Genomic DNA, 13999 nt, shown 5'->3' with positions numbered 1-13999 from the left:
ACCAAAAAATGAAAAAAAGAAAGGCATATATGTCAAATCCTCTGCAAACTTATTATAAGAATAAAGAGACTAAAGTTCAGAATAACATCTCTATAGACAAGGAAAGCATGCCAGAAAGATATGCTCACAAAATAGAGCAAAGCTGTCACCTACTATGTTAAAATGAGCTAAAAGACATGAAGAAAGCAATATGAACGTGGAAGAGCAACATATATTAGAACTATTAGATCATAGAACTCAAAAAAGAATTACAAACAGTAGAAAAATATTTCAGAAAAGAATGCTGAAGTTGAAAGAACACAAAACAACAATAACAAATTAATGCCTTTAGACAAATAAAAAGTGAAAAGTAGGAAAATTTAAAGTACCATAAAAATTGAAGGAAGAGGTAAGAAGATTTAAGAGGAAAATAGATAAGATATTGAAAATAGACACAAGAAATTAAAAATACAGATAAGAAAAATCACAGAAGTAGAGAACCACAGTAAGAAAATAGAACATATAATGAAAGCAATAACATAAAAAGTCCTGAAGATAAAACAATAACAAAATTCTAAACTACATATTAAGAATAATATGTGTGTGTGCCTGGGATTATTGACATTGAGTGATCAGCACTAGTGCATATTCTAATAAAACTGTTGAACCTTAAAAAAAGAATAAAAGGAGAGAGAATGGGTTTTGGGAACACCTAGAAAAAAAGATCATGTGAACTATAAGGGAAAAGATACAGATAACTATTTTTTAAAAATGAATTTTTTAGTTAGTACTACAGTAAAAATACAAAAATGTTGTGACTAGAACATTTAGATTGAAATCAGTTTCTGACATGTATAAATGACATAGTCTTTGTCAAGTTTTTTGGCTGGATTAAAAAATCAGTTTTTTCAGCTATCAAATGCAAATAATGATCATACACATCTCAAAAAATTATTGAGAGAATTAAATTATATATATATGTTATATACATATATGCCAGATGTTTCTAAAAGTGTGATCTGTCATAAAAATTATTAAAAATATATTTTGAAATACTGTTGTTTAATGCTTACTTCTTAAAATCCCTCTGATCTAATTTGCCCACTGTCATGTGTAAGAAATGAGAAATAAGTTCAAGTACAGAGGCTCACGCAGCACAACCTTCCATAAATGTAACTAACAGATGGAATAACAAAGGCCAGTGTGGTGATCCTGAATATCTCCTGGTAAGTTGTCAGCGTCCTGTTTGTACCCACTCCCTCTAGATGATACCTGAATTCCCTTCGGTTATGACTATTTAAAGGGATCTCTTTCTCTGGAGCGATCTTTAGCTCTCTTTTTTATCCTGGAAGCAAAATAGAGCTCATCCGTCCAGGACATTTCTGAGTAGCATATGCATCATGAGTGAAATCATACCCTTGCTGGGTAATTAATTAATCTCATTAGTTAACCATATGAACCCACACCTTTACAAGCAACCCCTGAGTAGGATCTCAGAGCATCACAAACTCAGGGCATCTGTACCACATTCTGAAGAGGCCAACAGCTACTTTGTTATTAAGCACTTTTTAACTACCAAGAAGAAACAATTGAAGAGGATCTTCTGAGTCCTTTTTATTTTATCTCCAAAAACAAACTGAAGGCTATTTATAATTTGAAGACACTATTTCCAAGAGGCTATTTGATTGTCATAGTCAAGTGATTTATATAGATTCAATTTTAGAATGACATATTTAAAGGAGAAAATGTGAAGTTTGTTTTCACCGTAATTTTAGGTATATGAGTTATAGTACGAATAGCATGCTCTTTTGGTGTTATGTTAATTAACAAGTGCATATACAGGAGACTCTTAAAGTAGGTACCTTTTTAATGTGACAGTAGTTTTTATTCACCAAGCATTGGTGTCAAGTACAAAAGTCTTTGGTCCTGGATAATAAAGGACAATATTTTTGTAATCAGGTCTGTAATCTTTTCAAGATGAAAGTAGGCCTTCTTGATGGACAAATATGAAAGATAAACATCCTTGATCGTTAATTGGATTTTTGAAATCAATGCCGAGGAAATGGAATTGACACTACAAGTTTGCTTATTTCACAAAGTTCTATCACTTTTCATGATATTAGAAATTCATTCATATTCTGGACTTGCTATACTGCAAAGTGTATAAAATTATGTTATTTCACCTTGTTCTATATCTGGAGTGAGGATATGGATCTATGTAAACTTGTCCTATCCGGCCATCCATGGGATATCACTCCAGTTCAGATCAAGGAGTAAGATGCGCTGTAGCTTTTCAGCCTCAAATCCATCTTGGGGGAGAGAAGAGTTCAATCAACAAGTCTCTTAAAATATGAGGTCCAGATAAGAAGTTCACTCTCTAAACCAACATAGAGAGGTTGAATTTCTGGGTATAGAGACATGGCCCATTCTAACAATGGCATTCTAAGTTTTTTTTTGAAATGGGACCACCACAGCTCTGTTAAAGCACACAATCCATTCTTGCTTAATTCTTTTTTTTTTTTTTTTAATTTTTTATTTTTATAAACATATATTTTTATCCCCAGGGGTACAGGTCTGTGAATCACCAGGTTTACACACTTCACAGCACTCACCAAATCACATACCCTCCCCAATGTCCATAATCCCACCCCCTTCTCCCCAACCCCCTCCCCCCAGCAACCCTCAGTTTGTTTTGTGAGATTAAGAGTCACTTATGGTTTGTCTCCCTCCCAATCCCATCTTGTTTCATTTATTCTTCTTCTACCCACTTAAGGCTCCATTCTTGCTTAATTCTTAACCTGCCTGTGAGTGGTAGAAGCCAGCTTTCTTTTCTCCTTAAATCCAGGTGGCTCCTGGGGGTGGGGGTGTTTGCTACTCCTTCTAGTCTAGAATCTATCAACCACAAGACCCACAATGAGGAGTTTCCATCTTACTACCAGTCTAAGTTCTTCTCTTCTGACCTTGGATCTTCTCTTTCCTAGGATGATACTTGGAATATATACTACATTTGGGAAAAATAATCTTTCTGCTGATGGGGACTGCTCATAATTTGTAGCCTCTCAACAGAATTGTCCAAGTGTGAAACAGTAACTTTGAAAACATTACTCAGATTTTGAGTTAATAGACTCAAACAGATCCACACCATTTTTATGGTTCTTTCTGAGGGTAGAGGTAAGGCAAGACCCAGGTAGAGGCAAGACCCAACAGTTTTTCCTAGAGTATTCCAGGTTTTTATTCTACATACCTATGGGAAATTCATAGTTTTGCAAGGAAATCCAACTGCCTGTAGGCACAGCATAAAGTTAAGATACAACTGTTTCTCCGAAGATAGGCCAATACTCAGTAGCCCTGTTGCTGAAGTATGAGGTTGGCTGCAGAAAAGCCCAGAAAAGCTTATTAAAACATATTTCTGGGGGCACCTGGGTGGCTCAGTGGGTTAAGCCTCTGCCTTTGGCTCCGGTCCTGGTCTCAGGGTCCTGGGATCGAGTTCTGCATGGAGCTCTCTGCTGGACAGGAGCCTGCTTCCTTCTCTCACTCTCTCTCTCTCTCTCTGCTTGCCTCTCTGCCTACTTGTGATCTCTCTCTCTGTCAAATAAATAAAATCTTTAAAAAAAAACCATATTTCTGGGTCTCATAGGCAGAGAGTTTAGTTTGGTGGATTTTCTTTGATGCTCAAGAATATGTATATTTTCAAAAAGTACCACAGGTGGTTCTAAAGCCAAGCAAGTTTGGGAAACACTGAATTGATGGCCTTTTACATTGTCATACAGAGCCAGTTTCACAAGAACACCCAAGAAAATGATTCTTTTGGGGAATTTTCTCACCACAAATGATTGGGCTGCAAAAAAAATTGAATTAAAAGCTGCTTCTACGGGGGCGCCTGGGTGGCTCAGTGGGTTAAGCTGCTGCCTTCGGCTCAGATCATGATCTCAGGGTCCTGGGATCGAGTCTCGCATCGGGCTCTCTGCTCAGCAGGGAGCCTGCTTCCCTCTCTCTCTCTCTCTCTGCCTGCCTCTCCATCTACTTGTGATTTCTCTCTGTCAAATAAATAAATAAAATCTTAAAAAAAAAAAGCTGCTTCTATGAAGTAGAGAATTTCTTGGTTGGAACTTTGAATTGATTTTGGTGATGGGTGCTTTTATACTCATCAAATTAAAACTTTTTTCCCCAAGATTCTGACTCTAAAGTCACTCTATTTCTTTTCTACCCACTTATTTCCAATTCTCTCAAGGAAAACATTTCACAATTATATGGACTAAGAGAGCTCAGTTCTGAGATGAAAGTAGTTCCTTCGACTCCTTGAATCACATGCCATTAGGCATATGCTATTATTGAAACTACCTGATTTAAACATCAGTGTGATGTGCATTTTAATTATTTTTCCTGTTGTGACTTTTAAAAAAATCTGTCAAACGTGAAGATTTTGTCCTGGTTTTAGCCAATTAAAATTAATTAAGTTGAAAGGTAGGAAATGTGCACTTAATAATAAGTAAATGGGGAAACCTCTTTGTCAAAACTGATTTAGGAAAATGGACAAAAGACTTGAATAGACCTTTCTCAAAAGGAGGCATATAAATGGCCAATGGATATATGAAAAGATGTTTGACATCACTAATCATTAGGGAAATGCAAATCAAAACCACAATGAGATATAAACTCATATCGCTTAGGACTGTATTACCAAAAAGAGAGAGAGAAAAAAAAGTAAGTGTTAGCAAGAATGTGAAGAAAAGGGAACCTTTGTATACTGTTGGGGGGAATGTAAAATGGTGTAGCTATTATGGAAAACAATGTAGAGGTTCCTCAAAAAATTGAAAATATATCCAAAAGAATTGAAATCAGGATTGAGAAGAAATAGATGCTCTTCTATGCTCACTGTGGCGTTATTCACAAGAGCCAAGGTATAGAAGCAACCTCAATGTTCATCAACAGATGAATGGATAAAGATAATGTGGTATATACATACAATGAAATATCATTCAACCTTAAAAATGAAGGAAATCCTGCCATATACATCTAGAGGACATTATGCTAAATGAAATGAACCAGACCCAAGACAAATATTACATGATACCACTTTTATGAGGAATCTAAAAGAGTCAAACTCTTAGAAACATACAGTAGAATGGTGACTGCCAGGAGCTGGAAGTAGGGGAACTGTTAATCAAAGGGTACCAAGTTTTCAGTTATATAAGATGAATTAATCCTAAAGATCTAATGTTTAGTATAATGCCTGTAGTTAACACTGTATTGTATAATTAACCATTTGCCAAGACAATAGAGCTCATGCTGTGTTCTTAAAACAAAGCAAGCAAACAAGCAAACAAAAAAACAACTCAGGAGCAGGAGGAAAATTTTGGAGGTGATGGACATGCACTATCCTTGATTGTGGTGATGGTTTCACAGGCATATGTCTCTCTCCAAACTCATTACATTGTATACATTAAATATGTCCAGGGGTTTTTTGTGTGTATGTCAATTATACCTTAAGAAATATGTTTAAAGGGGTGCCTGGGTGGCTCAGTGGGTTAAGGCTTCTGTCTTCAGCTCGGGTCGGGTCTCGGGGTTCTGGGATTGAACTCCCTGTCGGGCTCTCTGCTCAGTGGGGAACCTGCTCCACCCCCCAGCTCTGCCTGCCTCTCTGATTACTTGTGATCTCTGTCAAATAAATAAATAAAATCTTTAAAAAAAAGATGTTTAAAAACTGAAATATGTACAATGCATGTATTTATTTTTATTAGGCAGAAAAATAGATTGTTTTTAGTGATACTTTTAGCTAACAATGATATTATAATAAGACTTACAGCTTTATGGCAAATCTTTAAAATATAAAAGTATTTTCTTTAGATTATTTCAAGAAATAAATGTGATCAAAATTATTTTTATAAATGGATTCAATTTTGGAATGAGAAAATCTATATTCTAATATCTGCTCTGCCACAGACTTGTGTGATACTGGAGAAGTCATGATTTCCCAAACTTCATCTATGCATCGAACAAGCTTTTGAATGATTGCCACACATGCCAGATCCTGTTCTAGGTAGATCAGACACTTTTATTTTCATGTGTAAAATGTGAAGATATAATTAGATTGGATTCAAGGTCCCCTTCAGCTTTAAAATGATGAATCTAGGATAAAATTCACACTTTCTCTTTATAAAGATTAAAGAGGCAGCTTGGATTTTCTCTGGAGAGCTGAATTGCAATCAGATATTTGAGAAAAGATGTGAAGGAAAGCGATAACTCCCTTAGTATTGCTAAAGGTCCTCTGATGACTGTAATGGAAAATGAGTCAAATGGTGTTTTGAGCTTGAGGGAGAGATTTGTTGGGCAAGGTGTACCCCAGGGCTCACTCTCACACTGAACAACAAATTGCTATGAGTTATCACAGCAACAAGAGTGGTGGAAGCTGCAGCTGTGACAATGAATACATTCAGTACATAAGACCTGGGGAAGGGGAGCTGGAACGAGTAGACACACACACAGACACACACACACACACATGCACACGCACATACAGAATACAGTAAAATGGGCCAACCAGCCCAGCTCAAGCTTTCTCTTTGGATGATGCTCAAGGCCGCCAGAAGAGACACTTACAACTGTAAAGGCCCTATTGTTAGCAGGATTCACTTCTCCAGGTAAGATTTCCAGAACTTATGTAACTGTCCCTCTGGAATGGGCTATATTTGGAAATATGCCATGTGGTCCTGGAACCTTCTGCTCCTCATGTGAGGGTGAACCCAGAGTTATTCTCATATTGGAAATCTGTGACACTCTGGAAGGCACAGGGCACCACATTTTTATGAGCACCATATTGGATAGTAATGAGTTTGATTAAGGCTAATCCTTTGCTCTTTGTCCCTTAGCAATTACCCTGGGCTGGCTTCTCGCTCAGACTATAAAGATGGGAAGAAATCCTTGAAGCAAGGAAAGATTTAGAACCTGATCTCAGTAGATGCTACAGATGCACAGCATAAGTAAGCAAATTCTTGGGTGAGTATCCACTTTCAACTCAAACTAGCAATAGGGGAATTATAGTCAGGGGGACTTTACATATAAGATATTTAAAAAAATCTGAGTTATCACTTAACCTGAGACCTGAATGATGCAAAAGATAGTTATGATGAAGGAAGATTACCCCAGGCAGGGCAGGTGGTGGTGGTGGTGGTGGGTGGGGGGAATGGCAAAGTCAAAATTCCTGAGACAGATATAAACTTGGATGGTGAAAGAACAGAAAGCTGGCTGATACGGACAGAGTTAGGGAGCAAGGCTAGGCCCAGGATAAGATAAGGGCATGGGAAATGGACGAGCCTGTTAGCAATGGAGATGGAGTAAAGTGGATACATTTATCATATAAAGGGAAAAGTGATGGATTGATTATAAGGTTGAGGAAAGGATGGCCATAAAGGCTAGTACTTCCATTACTGGCACGACCCACTGGTTAGATGGTAGCACCACTTAATGAAATAAGGAAAATGGGAAGAGAAAGAGGTTAAGGTGTTGAGAACCAAGAATTCTGTTTTGGACTTTTATCACAAAAATAAATCAGTGGAAGAGAATAAATTCTCAGAATCATTGCAGTTACGAATAGGAAATTTAAAAGATCACAAATATTTCAATCCTGTAAGTAGAGTATAACTTAGGGAATAGAAAATGTTGATGTGATTGGCTACTCATCAGCAAAAAAATTAAGCTAGAGTATTGCCTCATATACAAAACCCTTCTAGATGGATCAACAGTTTAAAAAATAGTGTTGGAATAGCTTAGTATCTGTATAAAAAATAAAAGTCAACTCTTACTACATGCCAAACACAATAATTAACTCAAAATGGAACAGAGATCTAACCATAAGATCTTAAATTACTAGAGCGTTAGAAGAAAATATAAAAATTTCATGACATTGGGTTAGACAAAGATTTCTTAAACATGCCAGAAAAAGCAAAAATTAAAAAAAATTGATAACATTTTTAATCAAAATAAAAGCCTTTGTTTTTTGAAAGACACAGTTAAAAAAATGAAAAGACTAGCCACAGATTGCAAGAAGACATTTGCAAAGCATATTTCTGATAAAGGACTTGCATCTAGAATATATTAAGAACAGATAAAACTTAATAAGAAAACAACCCAATTTTTTTTTAAAGGGGGAAATACTTGGACACTTTACCTACAAATGGCAGGTATAAGCACAGAAACAAGATGGTCAACATCACTAGTTATCACGTAAATTCAAATTAAAACCACAATGAGAGATCACTGCACACTGAAATGGCTAAAATTAAAATCTTGACAATACCAAGTGCTGGAGTGAAGGTAGAAAAAACAACACTACGCATTTCTATTGTGAATGCAAAATGGCACAGCTATTTGGAAAGATAGTATGGCAGTACTTTTTAAAGTTAAACATAAAATTACCATGCAACTCTGCAAGTTCACGTTTAGATATTTACTCAAAAGAAATGAAATAGGTACGTCTGTACAAAGTTTTTTACGCAAAGACTTTTGCATTTGAGTAAATAATAATATTATAGCATATAATAAAACTATAGTAATGTAATAACAACATTATGTGTAATAACCAAAAGCCAGAAGTAATTTCAAATATCCATTAACTGATAGATAATTGAGTTGTGCATTATACACTCTATAGAACATCACTCAGTAATAAAAATGAGTTAAACATTAACACATGTGAAAATGTGGATGCATCCCAAACATAAAAGTGAGAGGAGACAAACATGAAAGACTATATACTTCATGAGTCGATTCATGCAAGATTCTCTATAAAGGTAAAGCTATAGAAGAGAAGACAGGCCAGTAGCTGCCTGTGGCCAAACATCAGGAGAAAGCACCAGCTGTGAGGTAGTATGAGAAAATATTTTAGCATGCTCAACATCCTGATTTTGGTGGTTACATGACTATACACAATTACAAAAATTCATCAAGCTGTATGCTTAAAATGAGTGAATTTTGTTGTATGCAAATTACATCTCAATAAGACAAAAAAGTAAATAAAAATAAAACATTAAAATCATTAGAAGAAACTTTAAGTGACTTTATAATCTCAGGGTGAAGGATAGCTTCCTAAACAAAAGAGTAAAAAACAGACATTAATGCTGAGGGAAATAAGTCAAGCAGAGAAAGTCAATTATCGTATGGTTTCACTTACTTGTGGAGCATAAGGAACAACATGGAGGACATTAGGAGAAGGAAAGGAAAAGTGAATTGGGGGAAATTGGAGAGGGAGACGAACTATGAGAGTCTGTGGACTGTGAGAAACAAACCGAGCGTTTTGGAAGGGACGGGAATGGGCAGATGGTTGAGCCTGGTGGTGGGTATTAAGGAGGGCACGTATTGAAGGAGCACTGGGTGTGATGCATAAACAATGAATCTTGGAACACTGAAAAAAGAAAATAAAATTAAAAAAATTAAAAAACCCAGACATACTTGACAACATCAAAATTTTAAAATATATTTTACAGTATGAGGCTAACCAGAAATGATAAACCATAAAAGAATACTTGCCACATTTATGCCTGACAAAGATGGAATATCCCTAATGAGTAATAAGACCTTACAAATTGTTTTATGTGAAAAAGACATGGTAGAAAAATATCCAGAGTGTACAAAGGCTAGAGAAAGACTACAATGCCCAAATGGCTAAGAAATGTGTGAAGAGATGCCTAACCTCACTACTGGTGAGCATAATGAAAATTATAGGGTGTGAGACCATTTTCATTCATTAGACTGGAAAAATTAAAAAAAGCAATGACCAGAGGGTGTAGGGAAGTGGGCCACCTCACACATCATTTAATCCAGCAATCCCACTTTTGGGGCTGTAGCTTATTGAAATAAATGCACCAATAAATGAGGCTATCTGTACAACAGTATGTATTGAAAAAGTGCTGGAAATTGAAATAAAGAAAAACTGGAAGTTATTTGCATGGGGGAAATGGCTGAATAAATTCTGTCTATGCTACAGATTACCCTGCGGACATTTAGAAATGTTAGATTTATTTATTAAACTGTAGGTGATATTCATGATATATTTTATTTATTTTATTTTTTAAAAGATTTTATTTATTTATTTGACAGACAGAGATCGCAAGTAGGTAGAGAAGCAGGCACAGAGAGAGGGAAGCAGAGAGCCTGATGCAGAGCTCGATCCCATGACCCTGAGGTCTTGACCCTGAGATCATGACCTGAGCTGAAGGCAGAGGCTTTAACCCACTGAGCCACCCAGGTGCCCCTATATTTTAAGTTACAAAATCGCTTAGAGTAATATGATTTTATTTTTGTAAAAATCACCACAACCAAAACACTACACAGGTACATGTACTATGTCTGAGCTCTCCATAAAAGGGTATCAGCACATTGTCAATGTCGGTAAGCTCAGGAGAGGGAATGAGGTTAGGGAGAGATTATTAACTCCTTTATATACTTTTGTATGTCTTTATCCTTGCAGTTACATCATCAGACGCAGTAAGTTAGTATGATTTTTGTAAAATAATAATTTAAAAGGTAATAAAGAAAATCTAAAAAAGACACACTGTATTCTCCAATTTCAAGATACTATGTATTGTGAGATGGCTACCAATCTGGGCAAAAGTTTTGTAAAAAGATAGAATACTTCCATAGTAAATGTACATATCAAGTGTAAGGTGCATCCCAATTTCAGAAGCATCACAAAGGTGAAGACAAAATTGAAATTAGTGGGACAGTACAACATTTTTTTAGTTATATATCTCTTGCCCAATTTCCTTTCCCTTCTCTTGAGGAGGGCACTTTTGTTAACTTCCATGTATTTCCTAAACGCTTGCACATGTGAGCACACGTGTGGTCACACCCCAACGTGCACACATACACCCTAATCTATCCTTAGTTTACTGGCCTTTTGCATACTTGGAAACAACTTAATGATGGGTGTGGTGATGCAAATTTTGTAGATCAGAGGCAGATACATTTCTCTGGTTAGGAAAGGGAAAGCAATGGAAGAGAGAAGCAATCATGGAGGCTGAAGGAGGCCTGGGGAGATGAGGTTTGAAGAGAGAAAAGGAGATTTAGAAGCCAGTGAGGAAGAAACAGTCTTGGGAAGAGATGTCCAGTGAAGGCTCCTTATGTTCAAATAAAAATGCTATATTTTGCCACATATACATCAATGCCTATGTCCTCTATGGAAACTTTAGTAGAGCCTAGAAGCCCACTAACACCTTGGGAAGTGATTTGCATTTTAGAAATGAGAGTTGCTTTAAGACAGATACAGGCTGAAATCAGATACGGGCCATGGGAGGCCAGACACACACGGATTATAAGAGAATTTAGGAGATAAATTCTTACTGCTACTATATTAATTTTTCTTGTTTGGGAAATGGGGACTTTCATAGAGATCATAGATCCTTAGTCTACAAAATTATGCAAATTTAATGCACAGGTAATTATCATATGAAGAATTATAGGTAGAGCTTAAATTGTGGATTAAGGCAGGCTGTAGGAGGAAGGATTTACAAACACTTGAATACGGTAATCAATCTTGACGCCCAAATTGAACTGCAAAGGCTAAAACTGTAACTAAATAATTTAAGGAATGTCTGTTTTCACTGATACTCTCATTTTATGAGGCAACACCACAAGTATCTGTGGCAACAAAACCAATCTAAACGAAACCAATCTAAAATCACTGAGGTCTAGGACATCCTGGGTGGCTCAGTCAGTTAAATGTTCGACTCTTGATCTCAGCTTAGGTCTCGATCACAGGGTCTTGAGGTCAAACTCTGCTCTGGTCCCACACTGGGTAAAGTCAGGGAAATCACATTTCCTAAGAGTCTGGTAATGGATGGTCACAATGATGGTTAATTCTGTTTATGTTTTCAGTGAATTAAATTGATCATTAAATTAGGGCTTTCAGTTTTTTGATAGGTTTTTCCTATTGTTTATCCTTCTAATAATAAGGAAATGCAGAAGATGAGAAAATGTAAAATATAACAGAATGCAAAAAAGAAAAAAAACCAGTTTTGATGTATTCCAGTCTTTTTTCTATGCATGTGAAGGCATAAAAATATAATTTGTTTCTATCTAAAGTTATAACGAAAAGTGTAAAATACAATTTTTTAAACTAAATAAAAACATACTTATCCTACAAATATTTATGAAGTGCTTACTATGGTACCAGAAAAAAATTCAATCTCAGAAATAAGTGTTCTAGAGTGGTCTAAAGTGGTCTAAAGACCAAAGTTGTCAGTGTAGATTGTCCCTATCAAAAGGTAAAATTACTTATGCCTATTCATTCTCCATAATACCATTTAATAAGACTTCTGTGTTTATGGATACCTAATTATTTCCATTTGCATTTGGTATTTTCTTAGAGTTTATGTGGGGGTGGAAAAGGAATATATTATAAAATATTTTATATTTAGAGATGCAGTAACTTTCATTTGACTTTATTTTGTATATTTACTCATATATTTACTCATAGGTTCATCCATGTTGATGTGTGTGGCTATACATCATATATACAGAATTCTATATACAGATGTGTTACATAGAATTACATTGTTTCGAAATACTCCAATTTATTTAACCTTTTTATTGTAAATGAGTTTCCAGTTTTTGTCCAGAAAAACCCTATGTCACTGTGAGTATTCTCATGAGCATGTATCCTGGTACATACACACAAGTACTTCTCTAATGCCCAGGAGTGAAATTCCTGAGTAGAAATGTATGAACATTTCAATTTCATTGGAAAATGCTACTCTGTTTTTTTAAGATTTGTTATATTCATTTCTACTTCCATCAGCAGTGGATTAGATTTCTGATTATTCCAATCTTACCAGCATTTAATTTTATATTATGCTCCAATTTTTGGCCAATCTGTGCAGTTATATCTAATTGTGATTTTAATTTTAACTTTCTTGGTTGCCAATGAGCCAAATAACTTTTCATGGATTTGTCATTTGAGTTTCCTTCTCATTCAGTGCCTGTTCAAATCTTCAACTCATTTTTCTAATGCACTGTCTGCACTTTTCTTATTGATTTTTGTAATTAAATTAAAAAATTAAAATTATGTAGATTTACAAGCAATGTAAAGAAATCCTACTAATAAGCTTCCTCCAATGGTAACATGTATCATGACTACTGATAATATTACAATCTGGAAAGTGATGTTGATAAAATCCACATTTCTCTTTTTATATGTACTGGTGTGCATGTGTGTGTACATGTGTGTATATTTAGTTCTTTCCAATTTTATCACATGTAAGTTTGTGCATCTATTGTCTCAGTGAAGATATTGAACAGTTCTATCACTACAAGAATCCCTACTATCACCTTTCTATAACCACATCCATCTTCCTAATCACCCTCCACACCTGCTCTGAAAACCAGTGGTTTGTTCTCTATCTCTACAGTTTTGTCCTTTCAAGCATGTTGTATAAATGGAACAATACAGCATGTAAGCCTCTATTCGCTCAGGTTCATTCCCTGGTGATTTATCCAAGTTGTTGCCCAATCATTTCTTTTAATGTAAATATACCCACACGTCTGTGGCATTCCTTTCTGATTTTTCTCCTTCGTGACCCACCATTATGTTTTTTTCCAATACCATCACTAGGAACTATTGTCAGTTTATATAAACTTCTCTCTTCTTATATAAACTTCTTATATAAACTTCTCTTGGGGTACAGTGAATACATTTTCACACTTTTGCCAAGGTCATGACCCTGAGATACTGCCACATGTAGTGTACATTAATTTCTATCAGTGAGTGCTCTGAGATTCTAATGTGGACTTAGTGTATGCTCTGTAAGGCAAAGTCGTTCAAGTATACTTTGGGATAAAAAATTTGAAGAAAGCATTAAAAAACCCCTCAAAATGGGATAAAGTTACCTAATTAAAATCATAGTTATTCTAAAGTACATCTTAAAAAAAGCTCTTTACTCACCCTTCAAAGATTTCCATCCATCAAACTATAATTTTCAATTGATTGCCCTGCTCTGAACATAGATTCTGTGATTTTTATTTGCAT

Source organism: Mustela lutreola, chromosome 12, assembly GCF_030435805.1.
Source record: "Mustela lutreola isolate mMusLut2 chromosome 12, mMusLut2.pri, whole genome shotgun sequence".
Taxonomy (NCBI): Eukaryota; Metazoa; Chordata; class Mammalia; order Carnivora; family Mustelidae; genus Mustela; species Mustela lutreola.
Note: the sequence above shows the minus strand (reverse complement) of the source record.